Here is a 12,770-nt window from a genome sequence, read left to right as displayed (position 1 = left end):
CTTCCCACAATTCTGTTCTTTCACCTAGTTCCATGTGTCTTTCTAAATTCTATGTTCTTTTCCACAGTTTCAAGTCTCTCAGAATTCAATGTTCTTTCCCATAATTCTGCTTGACTCCCACAATTCTCTGTTGTTTCCCACAGTTCCACGTGTCTGACATAATTCTCTGTTTTTCCCACATTTCCAGATGTCTCCAACAATTTTCTCCTCTTTTTCCCATTTGTTTGTTTTTCCCCTTGTTCTGCTTAACTCCCACAAGTCTCTGTTGTTCCCTATATTTCCAGGTGTCTCTCACAATTGTCGATTCTTTCTCCCAATTCTATGTTCTTCCTCTCAGTTCCCGTTGACTCCCAGCATTCTGTTTTATTTCCCACAGTTTCATGTATCTCCCACAATTGTTCCCACAATTGTTTATTCTACCCCAAAGTTCCATGTGACTCCTTGAACTCTTTGTTCCTTTCCATAGTTCCATGTGTGATGCACAGTTCTACATTCTACTCCAAATTTCCACTTGACTCCCAAAATGCTCTGTTCATTCCCATCGTTCCATGCCTCTTAGAATTCTGTGTTCTTTCCCATCGTTCTGCTTGACTCTGACAATTCTGTGTTCTTTCCTACTACTCCATGTGTCTCCCACCGTTCGATGTTCTTTCCCATAGTTCCACTTGACTCCCACAGTTATCTGTGCTTTCCCACAATTCTGTGTTCTTCCCTATAGTTGTGCTTGACTCCTGCATTTCTCGGTGCCTTCTCATAGTTCTTTTTGACTCCCATGATTCTCTCTTCTTTCCCGTAGTTCTGTTCTACCGCCACAGTTCTGTGTTCTTCCGCATATTTCCCCTTGACTTCCACAATTCTATGTTCTTTCCCATGGTTCCACTTGAGTCCCAGAATTCTGTCTCCTTTCCCATAGTTCTGCCACAGTTCTCAATTTTTCTCTCACTTTTCCTTCCAATAGTTCCCCTCGACTCCCATAATTACCTATTCTTTTCCAAAATTCTTTGTACTTTTTGATGGTTCGACCTGACTTGGAATCCGCTCTTCTTTCCCATAGATCCATGCGTCTCTCAAAGTTCTATATTCTTCCCCCTTGTTCTGCTAAACACAGAGTTCTTTGTTCCTTCCCATAGATCCATGAGTCTACAAAACTCTATGCTCTTTAGTATAGATCGATGTCCTTTCCCATAATTGCGTGTGCCTCCCACATTTCTATCTTCTTAGTCACAGCTCCTCTTAATTCCCAGAATTCTCTGTTCTTGCCCATCGTTCCATATACCTCTCACAAGTCTGTGTTCGTTCCCATAGTTCCAAATGTCTCTCCTGGAAGTCTCTGTTTTTTCCACCAGCTCCATGTGTGATTCATCATTCTACTTTCTACTCACATGTTCGCCTTGACTCCCAAAATTGTCTGCTGTTTCCTGTAATTCCACTTGCTTCCCACAATTCTGTTTTTTCCCATAGTTCCATGTGTCTTTCTAAACTCTATGTTCTTTTCCACAGTTTCAAGTCTCTCAGAAGTCAATGTTCTTTCCCATAATTCTGCTTGACTCCCACAATTCTCTGTTGTTTCCCACAGTTCCAAGTGTCTGCCACAATTCTCTGTTCTTTCCCACATTTCCAGATGTCTCCAACAATTTTCTCCTCTTTTTCCCATTTCTTTATTTTCCCCTTGTTCTGCTTAACTCCCACAAGTCTCTTTTGTTCCCTATAGTTCCAGGTGTCTCTCACAATTGTCGATTCTTTCTCCCAATTCTATGTTCTTCCTCTCAGTTCCCCTTGACTCCCAGGATTCTGTTTTATTTCCCACAGTTTCATGTGTCGCTCACAATTCTTCCCACAATTCTTTATTCTACCCCAAATTTCCATGTGACTCCCTGAACTCTTTGTTCCTTTCCACAGTTCCATGTGTGATGCACAGTGCTACATTCTACTCCAAAGTTCCACTTGACGCCAAAATGCTCTGTTCATTCCCATCGTTCGATGCCTCTTAGAATTCTGTGTTCTTTCCCATGGTTCTGCTTGACTCTGAGAATTCTGTGTCTTTTCCTACTTCTCCATGTGTCTCCCACCATTCGATGTTCTTTCCCATAGTTCCACTTGACCCCCACAGTTTATCTATGCTTTCCCACAATTCTATGTTCTTCCCTATAGTTCTGCTTGACTCCTGCATTTCTCGGTGCTTTCTCATAGTTCTGTTTGACTCCCATGATTCTCTCTTCTTTCCGGTAGTTCTGTTCTACCGCCACAGTTCTGTGTTCTTCCGCATAATTCCCCTGACTTCCACAGTTCTATGTTCTTTCCCAAGGTTCCACTTGAGTCCCAGAATTCTGTCTCCTTTCCCATAGTTCTGCCACAGTTCTCTATTTCTCTCTCACTTTTCTTTCCCATAGTTCCCCTCGATTTCAATAATTCCCTATTCTTTTCCAAAATTCTTTGTACTTCTTGGTGGTTTGACCTGACTTGGAATGCGCTCTTCTTTCCCATAGATCCATGCGTCTCTCAAAACTATATTCTTCCCCATTGTTCTGCTAAACACAGAGTTCTTTGTTCCTTCCCATAGATCCATGAGTCTACAAAACTCTATGCTCTTTAGTATAGATCTATATCCTTTCTCATAATTGCGTTTGCCTCCCACATTTCTATCTTCTTTGTCACAGTTCCTCTTAACTCCCAGAATTCTCTGTTCTTTCGCATCGTTCCATGTACCTCTCACAAGTCTGTTTTCTTTCCCAAAGTTCCCGATGTCTCCCCTGGAAGTCTCTGTTTTTTCCACCAGTTCCATGTGTGATTCATCATTCTACCTTCTACTCACATGTTCCCCTAGACTCCCAAAATTGTCTGCTGTTTCCTGTAATTCCACTTGCTTCCCACAATTGTGTTCTTTCCCATAGTTCCATGTGTCTTTCTAAACTCTATGTTCTTTTCACAGTTTCAAGTCTCTCAGAATTCAATGTTCTTTCCCATAATTCTGCTTGACTCCCACAATTCTCTGTTGTTTCCCACAGTTCCACGAATCTGCCACAATTCTCTGTTCTTTCCACATTTCCAGATGTCTCCAACAATTTTCTCCTCTTTGTCCCATTTCTTTGTTTTTCCCCTTGTTCTACTTAACTCCCACAAGTCTCTGTTGTTCCCTATATTTCCAGGTGTCTCTCACAATTGTCGATTCTTTCTCCCAATTCTATGTTCTTCCTCTCAGTTCCCGTTGACTCCCAGCATTCTGTTTTATTTCCCACTGTTTCATGGGTCTCCCACAATTGTTTCCACAATTGTTTATTCTACCCCAAAGTTCCATGTGACTCCCTGAACTCTTTGTTCCTTTCCACAGTTCCATGTGTGATGCACAGTGCTACATTCTACTCCAAACTTCCACTTGTCGCCAAAATGCTCTGTTCATTCCCATCGTTCGATGCCTCTTAGAATTCTGTGTTCTTTCCCATCGTTCTGCTAGACTCTGACAATTCTGTGCTGTTTCCTAGTACTCCATATGTCTCCCACCGTTCGATGTTCTTTCCCATAGTTCCACTTGACTCCCACAGTTATCTGTGCTTTCCCACAATTCTGTGTTCTTCCCTATAGTTCTGCTTGACTCCTGCATTTCTCGGTGCTTTCTCATAGTTCTTTTTGACTCCCATGATTCTCTCTTCTTTCCCGTAGTTCTGTTCTACCGCCACAGTTCTGTGTTCTTCCGCATATTTCCCCTTGACTTCCACAATTCTATGTTCTTTCCCATGGTTCCACTTGAGTCCCAGAATTCTGTCTCCTTTCCCATAGTTCTGCCACAGTTCTCAATTTTTCTGTCACTTTTCATTCCCATAGTTCCCCTCGACTCCCAAAATTCCCTATTCTTTTCCAAAATTCTTTGTACTTTTTGATGGGTCGACCTGACTTGGGATGCGCTCTTCTTTCCCAGATTCATGCGTCTCTGAAAACTCTATATTCTTCCCCCTTGTTCTGCTAAACACAGAGTTCTTTGTTCCTTCCCATAGATCCATGAGTCTAGAAAACTCTATACTCTTTAGTATAGATCTATGTCCTTTCTCATAATTGCGTTTGCCTCCCACATTTCTATCTTCTTTTCACAGTTCCTCTTAACTCCCAGAAATCTCTGTTCTTGCGCTTCGTTCCATGTACCTCTCACAAGTCTGTGTTCTTTCCCATAGTTCCCGAAGTCTCTCCTGGAAGTCTCTGTTTTTTCTAGCAGTTCCATGTGTGATTCATCATTCTACCTTCTACTCACATGTTCGCCTTGACTCCCAAAATTGTCTGCTGTTTCCTGTAATTCGACTTACTTCCCACAATTCTGTTTTTTCCCATTGTTCCATTTGTCTTTCTAAACTCTATGTTCTTTTCCAAAGTTTCAAGTCTCTCAGAAGTCAATGTTCTTTCCCATAATTCTGCTTGACTCCCACAATTCTCTGTTGTTTCCCACAGTTCCAAGTGTCTGCCACAATTCTCTGTTCTTTCCACATTTCCAGATGTCTCCAACAATTTTCTCCTCTTTGTCCCATTTCTTTGTTTTTCCCCTTGTTCTGCTTAACTCCCACAAGTCTCTGTTGTTCCCTGTATTTCCAGGTGTCTCTCACAATTCTCTATTCTTTCTCCCAATTCTATGTTCTTCCTCTCAGTTCCCCTTGACTCCCAGGATTCTGTTTTATTTCCCACAGTTTCATGTGTCTCTCACAATTCTTCCCACAATTCTTTATTCTACCCCAAAGTTCCATGTGACTCCCTGAACTCTTTGTTCCTTTCCACAGTTCCATGTGTGATGCACAGTTCTACATTCTACTCCAAATTTCCACTTGACTCCCAAAATGCTCTGTTCATTCCCATTGTTCCATGCCTCTTAGAATTCTGTGTTCTTTCCCATCGTTCAGCTTCACTCTGACAATTCTGTGTTCTTTCCCACTACTCCATGTGTCTCCCACCAATCGATGTTCTTTCCCATAGTTCCACTTGACCACCACAGTTATCTATGCTTTCCACAATTCTATGTTCTTCCCCATAGTTCTGCTTGACTCCTTCATTTCTCGGTGCTTTCTCATAGTTCTGTTTGACTCCCATGATTCTCTCTTCTTTCCCCTAGTTCTCTTCTACCCCCACAGTTCTGTGTTCTTCCGCATATTTCCCCTTGACTTCCACAATTCTATGTTCTTTACCATGGTTTCACTTGAATCCCAGAATTCTGTCTCCTTTCCCATAATTGTGCCACACTTCTCTATTTCTCTCTCACTTTTCATTCCCATAGTTCCCCTCGACTCCCAAAATTCCCTATTCTTTTCCAAAATTCTTTGTACTTTTTGATGGTTGGACCTGACTTGGAATCCGCTCTTCTTTCCCGTAGATCCATGCGTCTCTCAAAATTCTATATTCTTCCCCCTAGTTCTGCTAAACACAGAGTTCTTTGTTTCTTCCCATAGATCCATGAGTCTACAAAACTCTATGCTCTTTAGTATAGATCTATGTAGTAGGGAAAGGTTGGGGGCAGGAGGAGAAGGGGACGACGGAGAATGAGATGGCTGGATGGCATCACCGACTCTGTGGACATGAGTTTGAGTGTACTCCTGGAGTTGGTGATGGACAGGGAGGCCTGGCGTGCTGTGATTCATGGGGTCGCGGAGAGTCGGACACGACTGAGCGACTGAACTGAACTGAACTGATGTCCTTTCTCATAATTGCGTTTGCCTCCCACATTTCAATCTTCTTTGTCATAGTTCCTCTTAACTCCCAGAAATCTCTGTTCTTGCGCTTTGTTCCATGTACCTCTCACAAGTCTGTGTTCTTTCCCATAGTTCCCGAAGTCTCTCCTGGAAGTCTCTGTTTTTTCCACTAGTTCCTTTTGTGATTCATCATTCTACCTTCTACTCATATGTTCCCCTTGACTCCCAAAATTGTCTGCTGTTTCCTCTAATTCCACGTGCTTCCCACAATTCTGTATTTCCCATAGTTCCATGTGTCTTTCTAAACTCTATGTTCTTTTCCAGTTTCAAGTCTCTCAGAAGTCAATGTTCTTTCCCATAATTCTGCTTGACTCCCACAATTCTCTGTTGTTTCCCACAGTTCCACGTGTCTGCCACAATTCTCTGTTCTTTCCACATTTCCAGATGTCTCCAACAATTTTCTCCTCTTTGTCCCATTTCTTTGTTTTTCCCCTTGTTCTGCTTAACTCCCACAAGTCTCTGTTGTTCCCTGTATTTCCAGGTGTCTCTCACAATTCTCTATTCTTTCTCCCAATTCTATGTTCTTCCTCTCAGTTCCCCTTGACTCCCAGGATTCTGTTTATTTTCCCACAGTTTCCTGTGTCTCCCACAATTCTTCCCACAATTCTTTATTCTATCCCAAAGTTCCATGTGACTCCCTGAACTCTTTGTTCCTTTCCACAGTTCCATGTGTGATGCACAGTGCTACATTCTACTCCAAACTTCCACTTGACTCCCAAAATGCTCTGTTCATTCCCATCGTTCCATGCCTGTTAGAATTCTGTGTTCTTTCCCATCGTTCAGCTTGACTCTGACAATTCTGTGTTCTTTCCCACTACTCCATATGTCTCCCACCATTCGATGTTCTTTCCCATAGTTCCACTTGACCCCCACAGTTATCTATGCTTTCCCACAATTCTATGTTCTTCCCCATAGTTCTGCTTGACTCCTGCATTTCTCGGTGCTTTCTCATAGTTCTGTTTGACTCCCATGATTCTCTCTTCTTTCCGTAGATCTGTTCTACCCCCACAGTTCTGTGTTCTTCCGCATATTTCCCCTTGACTTCCACAATTCTATGTTCTTTACCAAGGTTTCACTTGAATCCAAGAATTCTGTCTCCTTTCCCATAGTTCTGTCACACTTCTCATTTCGCTCTCACTTTTCATTCCCATAGTTCCCCTCGACTCCCCAAATTCCCTATTCTTTTCCAAAGTTCTTTGTACTTTTTGATGGTTCGACCTGACTTGGGATGCGCTCTTCTTTCCCATAGATCCATGCGTCTCTCAAAATTCTATATTCTTCCCCATTGTTCTGCAAAACACAGAGTTCTTTGTTCCTTCCCATAGATCCATGAGTCTACAAAACTCTATGCTCTTTAGTATAGATCTATGTCCTTTCTCATAATTGCGTTTGCCTCCCACATTTCTATCTTCTTTGTCACAGTTCCTCTTAACTCCCAGAAATCTCTGTTCTTGCGCTTCGTTCCATGTACCTCTCACAAGTCTGTGTTCTTTCCCATAGTTCCCGAAGTCTCTCCTGGAAGTCTCTGTTTTTTCTAGCAGTTCCATGTGTGATTCATCATTCTACCTTCTACTCACATGTTCCCCTTGACTCCCAAAATTGTCTGCTGTTTCCTGTAATTCGACTTACTTCCCACAATTCTGTTTTTTCCCATTGTTCCATTTGTCTTTCTAAACTCTATGTTCTTTTCCAAAGTTTCAAGTCTCTCAGAAGTCAATGTTCTTTCCCATAATTCTGCTTGACTCCCACAATTCTCTGTTGTTTCCCACAGTTCCACGTGTCTGACATAATTCTCTGTTCTTTCCACATTTCCAGATGTTTCCAACAATTTTCTCCTCTTTGTCCCATTTCTTTGTTTTTCCCCTTGTTCTACTTAACTCCCACAAGTCTCTGTTGTTCCCTATATTTCCAGGTGTCTCTCACAATTCTCTATTCTTTCTCCCAATTCTATGTTCTTCCTCTCAGTTCCCGTTGACTCCCAGCATTCTGTTTTATTTCCCACAGTTTCATGTGTCTCCCACAATTCTTCCCACAATTCTTTATTCTACCGCAAAGTTCCATGTGACTCCATGAACTCTTTGTTCCTTTCCACAGTTCCATGTGTGATGCACAGTTCTACATTGTTTTCCAAACTTCTACTTGACTCCCAAAATCCTCTGTTCATTCCCATCGTTCCATGCCTGTTAGAATTCTGTGTTCTTTCCCATCGTTCTGCTAGACTCTGACAATTCTGTGCTGTTTCCTAGTACTCCATGTGTCTCCACCATTTGATGTTCTTTCCCATAGTTCCCCTTCCCCCACAGTTATCTATGCTTTCCCACAATTCTATGTTCTTCCCTATAGTTCTGCTTGACTCCTGCATTTCTCGGTGCTTTCTCATAGTTCTGTTTGACTCCCATGATTCTCTCTTCTTTCCCGTAGTTCTGTTCTACCCCCAGAGTTCTTTGTTCTTCCGCATATTTCCCCTTGACTTCCACAATTCTATGTTCTTTCCCATAGTTCCACTTGGATTCCAGAATTCTGTCTCCTTTCCCATAGTTCTGCCACACTTCTCTATTTCTCTCTCACTTTTCGTTCCCATAATTCCCCTCGACTCCCATAATTCCCTATTCTTTTCCAAAATTCTTTGTACTTTTTGATGGTTCGACCTGACTTGAAATGCGCTCTTCTTTCCCATAGATCCATGCGTCTCTCAAAGTTCTATATTCTTCCCCCTTGTTCTGCTAAACACAGAGTTCTTTGTTCCTTCCCATAGATCCATGAGTCTACAAAACTCTATGCTCTTTAGTATAGATGGATGTCCTTTCCCATAATTGCGTGTGCCTCCCACATTTCTATCTTCTTTGTCATAGTTTCTCTTAACTCCCAGAATTCTCCGTTCTTGTGCATCATTCCATGTACCTCTCACAAGTCTGTGTTCTTTCCCATAGTTCCTGATGTCTCTCCTGGAAATCTCTGTTTTTTCCACCAGTTCCGTGTGTGATTCATCATTCTACCTTCTACTCAAAAGTTCCAGTTGCCTCCCAAAATTGTCTGCTGTTTCCTGTAATTCCACGTGCTTCCCACAATTCTGTTCTTTCCCATAGTTCCATGTGTCTTTCTAAACTCTACGTTCTTTTCCACAGTTTCAAGTCTCTCAGAAGTCAATGTTCTTTCCTATAATTCTGCTTGACTCCCACAATTCTCTGTTGTTTCCCACAGTTCCACGTGTCTGCCACAATTCTCTGTTCTTTCCCACATTTCCAGATGTCTCCAACAATTTTCTACTCTTTGTCCCATTTCTTTGTTTTTCCCCTTGTTCTGCTTAACTCCCACAAGTCTCTGTTTTTCCTATATTTCCAGGTGTCTCTCACAAGTCTCTATTCTTTCTCCCATTTCTATGTTCTTCCTCTCAGTTCCCCTTGACTCCCAGGATTCTGTTTTATTTCCCTCAGTTTCATGTGTCTCCCACAATTCTTCCCACAATTCTTTATTCTATCCCAAAGTTCCATGTGACTCCCTGAACTCTTTGTTCCTTTCCACACTTCCATGTGTGATGCACAGTTCTACATTCTACTGCAAATTTCCACTTGACTCCCAAAATGCTCTGTTCATTCCCATCGTTCCATGCCTCTTAGAATTCTGTGTTCTTTCCCATCATTCTGCTTGACTCTGACAATTCTTTGTTCTTTCCCACTACTCCATGTATCTCCCACCATTCGATGTTCTTTCCCATAGTTCCACTTGACCCCCACAATTATCTATGCTTTCCCACAATTCTATGTTCTTTCCATAGTTCTGCTTGACTCCTTCATTTCTTGGTTCTTTCTCATAATTATGTTTGACTCCCATGATTCTCTCTTCTTTCCCGTAGTTCTGTTCTACCCCCACAGTTCTGTGTTCTTCCACATATTTCCCCTTGACTCCCACAATTCTGTGTTCTTTCCCATAGTTCCTCTTGAGTCCCAAAATTCTGTCTCCTTTCCCATAGTTCTGCCACAGTTCTCAATTTTTCTCTCAGTTTTTTTCTCTCTTACAATTCCTTTTCCCTCTCCCAGTTCTCTGTTTCTGTTTCATTTTCCTTGTGTACAGTATTTTTTTCTCCCATGATACTCCCTTCTTTCCAATGATTTTTTGTTCTTGCTCACATTTGTCTGTTTAGTATGTAAGTGAAGTCTCTCAGTAGTGTCCGACTCTTTGCGACCCCATGGACTGTAACCTATCAGGCTCCTCCATCCATGGGATTTTCAGGTACGAATAGTGGAGTTGGTTGCCATTTTCCTTCTCAATTGTTTTTACTATCTTGGTCTCCCAATTCGTCCCCAGTTACCCCGTCAGTCCTTCAAGTCCTTGTCACTTTCACAGTTCCCCTTTTCATGCACCTTTCTCTGTTCTTTCCAAGAATTTTCTAATTCTCTCCCATAATTTTCTGTTTTCTCCATATTTCCCAAGCATGAAAGTAGTAGTTGCTTACTCATGTGTGACTCTTTGCGACCCCATGGACTGAACCCTCAATTCTTCTCTGTCCATGGAATCCTCCAGGAAAGAATACTGGAGTGGGTTGCCATTCCTTCCTCCAGGGGATCTTGCTGACCCAAGGACTGAATCTGGGTCTCGTGCATTGCAGGGAGATTCTTTACCATCTGAGCCACTGACTATACTGGAAGCCCGGAATCCCCAGAGCGGGTAAGCTAAGCTTGAGTTTGGCACCTTAGACCACTCAGCCATGCTGATACCCTGTAATTCCCAATCTATACCACAATTCTCTGTTCTTCTCCAGAGTTCCCCTTTTCTTTCACAAGCTTCAGCGTTTTCCTACAATTCTCATCTCTTCCACAATTTTCCATTCTTTTCCACAATTCCCTTTGTCTCCCACAATTCTCCTACTCATCCAAAGTTTTCTGTTCTTTCTAATAATTTCCTGGTTTCCTTCCAATTCTTTTATTCTCCCCATCTCACCACTTTCTCTCATAATTTTCCATTCTTACAAAACTTCATTGTCTTTCACAATTCTGTATCTCAGAGAATTCCCCCTTCCCTCCATAATTCTTTCTTCTTTTCTACCATTTATTATCATTTCACCTGTCATTCTCTGTTCTCTGTCAAAATTTATTAGATCCCTTTCATAATTTCTTGGAAGACTTGAGGCCCATCTCCAGAATTTCCCAGGGTCAGGCTTTGGGGAAAAGGGAACACAGAAAGTTTGGCCTATTCACGAATGGCATGGCCAGAGTGTGGGATGGAAGCATGGGCCAGCAATGAGGACTTGATGCAGAAGCTAGGGTCTCAGCAGGAGAGCATAGCTAGCTTTGCATGGGATATAGATGTGGCCAAGGAGGAAACAGGGATTTGGCAGGAGGACTGTGACCCAGATGAGGCATGTAAGGCCACGCAGCAAGGAGGGTCACGGTCATATGGGGGTGGGGAATGGGCATGGAAACATGCAAGGGTGCGGTCAAAGTGGCGGGAAGACTCCATCAGGGAAAAAGTGGGAAAATTCATGGTTATGATGGAGTGCAGGTGACCTGGGAGGGCATAGCTAGGAGGGAAGGACGGGGGGGTCAATTTCTTGTCTCTCATACAGTACTTTATTGCAGTACATGGCAAAAATATTTTGTAATTATGTATTTTAAAGTGTATTTATTTTACCTACCTATGGTTATATGCTCCTGTGACTGATTCATGTCGATGTGTGGCAAAAACCACCACAATATTTTAATTAGCCTCCAATTAAAATAAACAAATTAATTTAAAAAAAAAAGAAATCAGAAACTATATTTTAAGCTTTCTGTCCCTTATATTCAGTTCAGTTCAGTTCAGTCACTCAGTTGTGTCCGACTCGCTACTCAAAATGTGTCACCCCAATGGGCCTAGTTCACACACTGTTACCGGTCTGCCATGAGATGAGGAGCTTGGACTAGAGGAAAAGTAAGGCATTGCTTCCTTCATCAGGAACCTCTTGCTGTGAAAAATACATCATCTCCACTACAATTGTGCTGAGTGACAGTAGATTTAAATTCTAGGACAAACTTCATATCTCAGCTTGGACCTGGAACTAGCAATTCCTGCCTGGCATTTGAATGGCTAGCACTGTCCTATTACTTGCAGCCTAGATCCTGGTTTGTAAATGAGCAGTCACTGAAGCAGCCAGTAAGCAGGCACTGAAAGTATGAAAGAGTCAGTGAATCTTGAACAACATCATTCATTCAACAGTATAGAGCATCTGTGATGCTTTGTGATGTATGCACATCTGTGATATGCCAGGGCTTGTGTTAAGTGCTGAGAATACAAAGGTAAACACAGCGGACAAAGTCCTGACTCTTACGGAATTTAACTTCTAAGTAAACAAATAGATCAACCAGCCAATGAACGATCCAGTACATGAACAGATGATTTCAAAGTGTGAGAGATATACCATGAAGAAAATGAAACAGGTGGCGCTAGTGGTAAAGAATCCGCCTGCCAATACAGGAGACATAAGAGACACAGGTTTGATCCCTGGGTCAGAAAGATCCCCTGGAGGAAGGCATGGCAACCCACTCCAGTATTCTTGCCTGGAGAATCCCATGGACAGAGGAGCCTGGCGGGCTACAGTCCATGGGGTCACAAAGAGTCAGACACAACTAAAGTGATTTAGCATAGCACAGTGTGACAGGAATTGAAGGGTGACGCTGCTACTCAAAGTGTTGTGGTCCATGAAGCAGAGATTTGCATCTCCTGGGAGCTTGTTAGAAATGTAGAATCACAGCTTCAATAGCATCCCCCGACTGCTGAGTGCAAGTCTGCATTGTAGCAGGCTCCCCAGGAGGTCGGCGTGCACAGGACAGCTTGAGACCCTGAATACAGCTTCAGCTATGGGCATCAGGAAGACCTCTCTCTAAGTGGTTGGGGCGGGGAGGGGTATTTTAGCTGAGACCTGAATGATGAGAAGGACCTAGCCCTGTAAAGATGAGGACAAAGAGTGGTCCAGACGGTGGTGATGGCACAGGAGAGGTCCTGTGATTGGAATGAACCAGGAAAGGCCAGTGGGGCCCGCATGGGGTGAGTGAGGGCAGAAGGTAGGAGAGGATG

Source organism: Moschus berezovskii, chromosome X, assembly GCF_049115385.1.
Source record: "Moschus berezovskii isolate FMDL1 chromosome X, NW_MosBer_1.0, whole genome shotgun sequence".
NCBI classification, from domain to species: domain Eukaryota; kingdom Metazoa; phylum Chordata; class Mammalia; order Artiodactyla; family Moschidae; genus Moschus; species Moschus berezovskii.
This window is presented reverse-complemented; position numbering follows the sequence as displayed.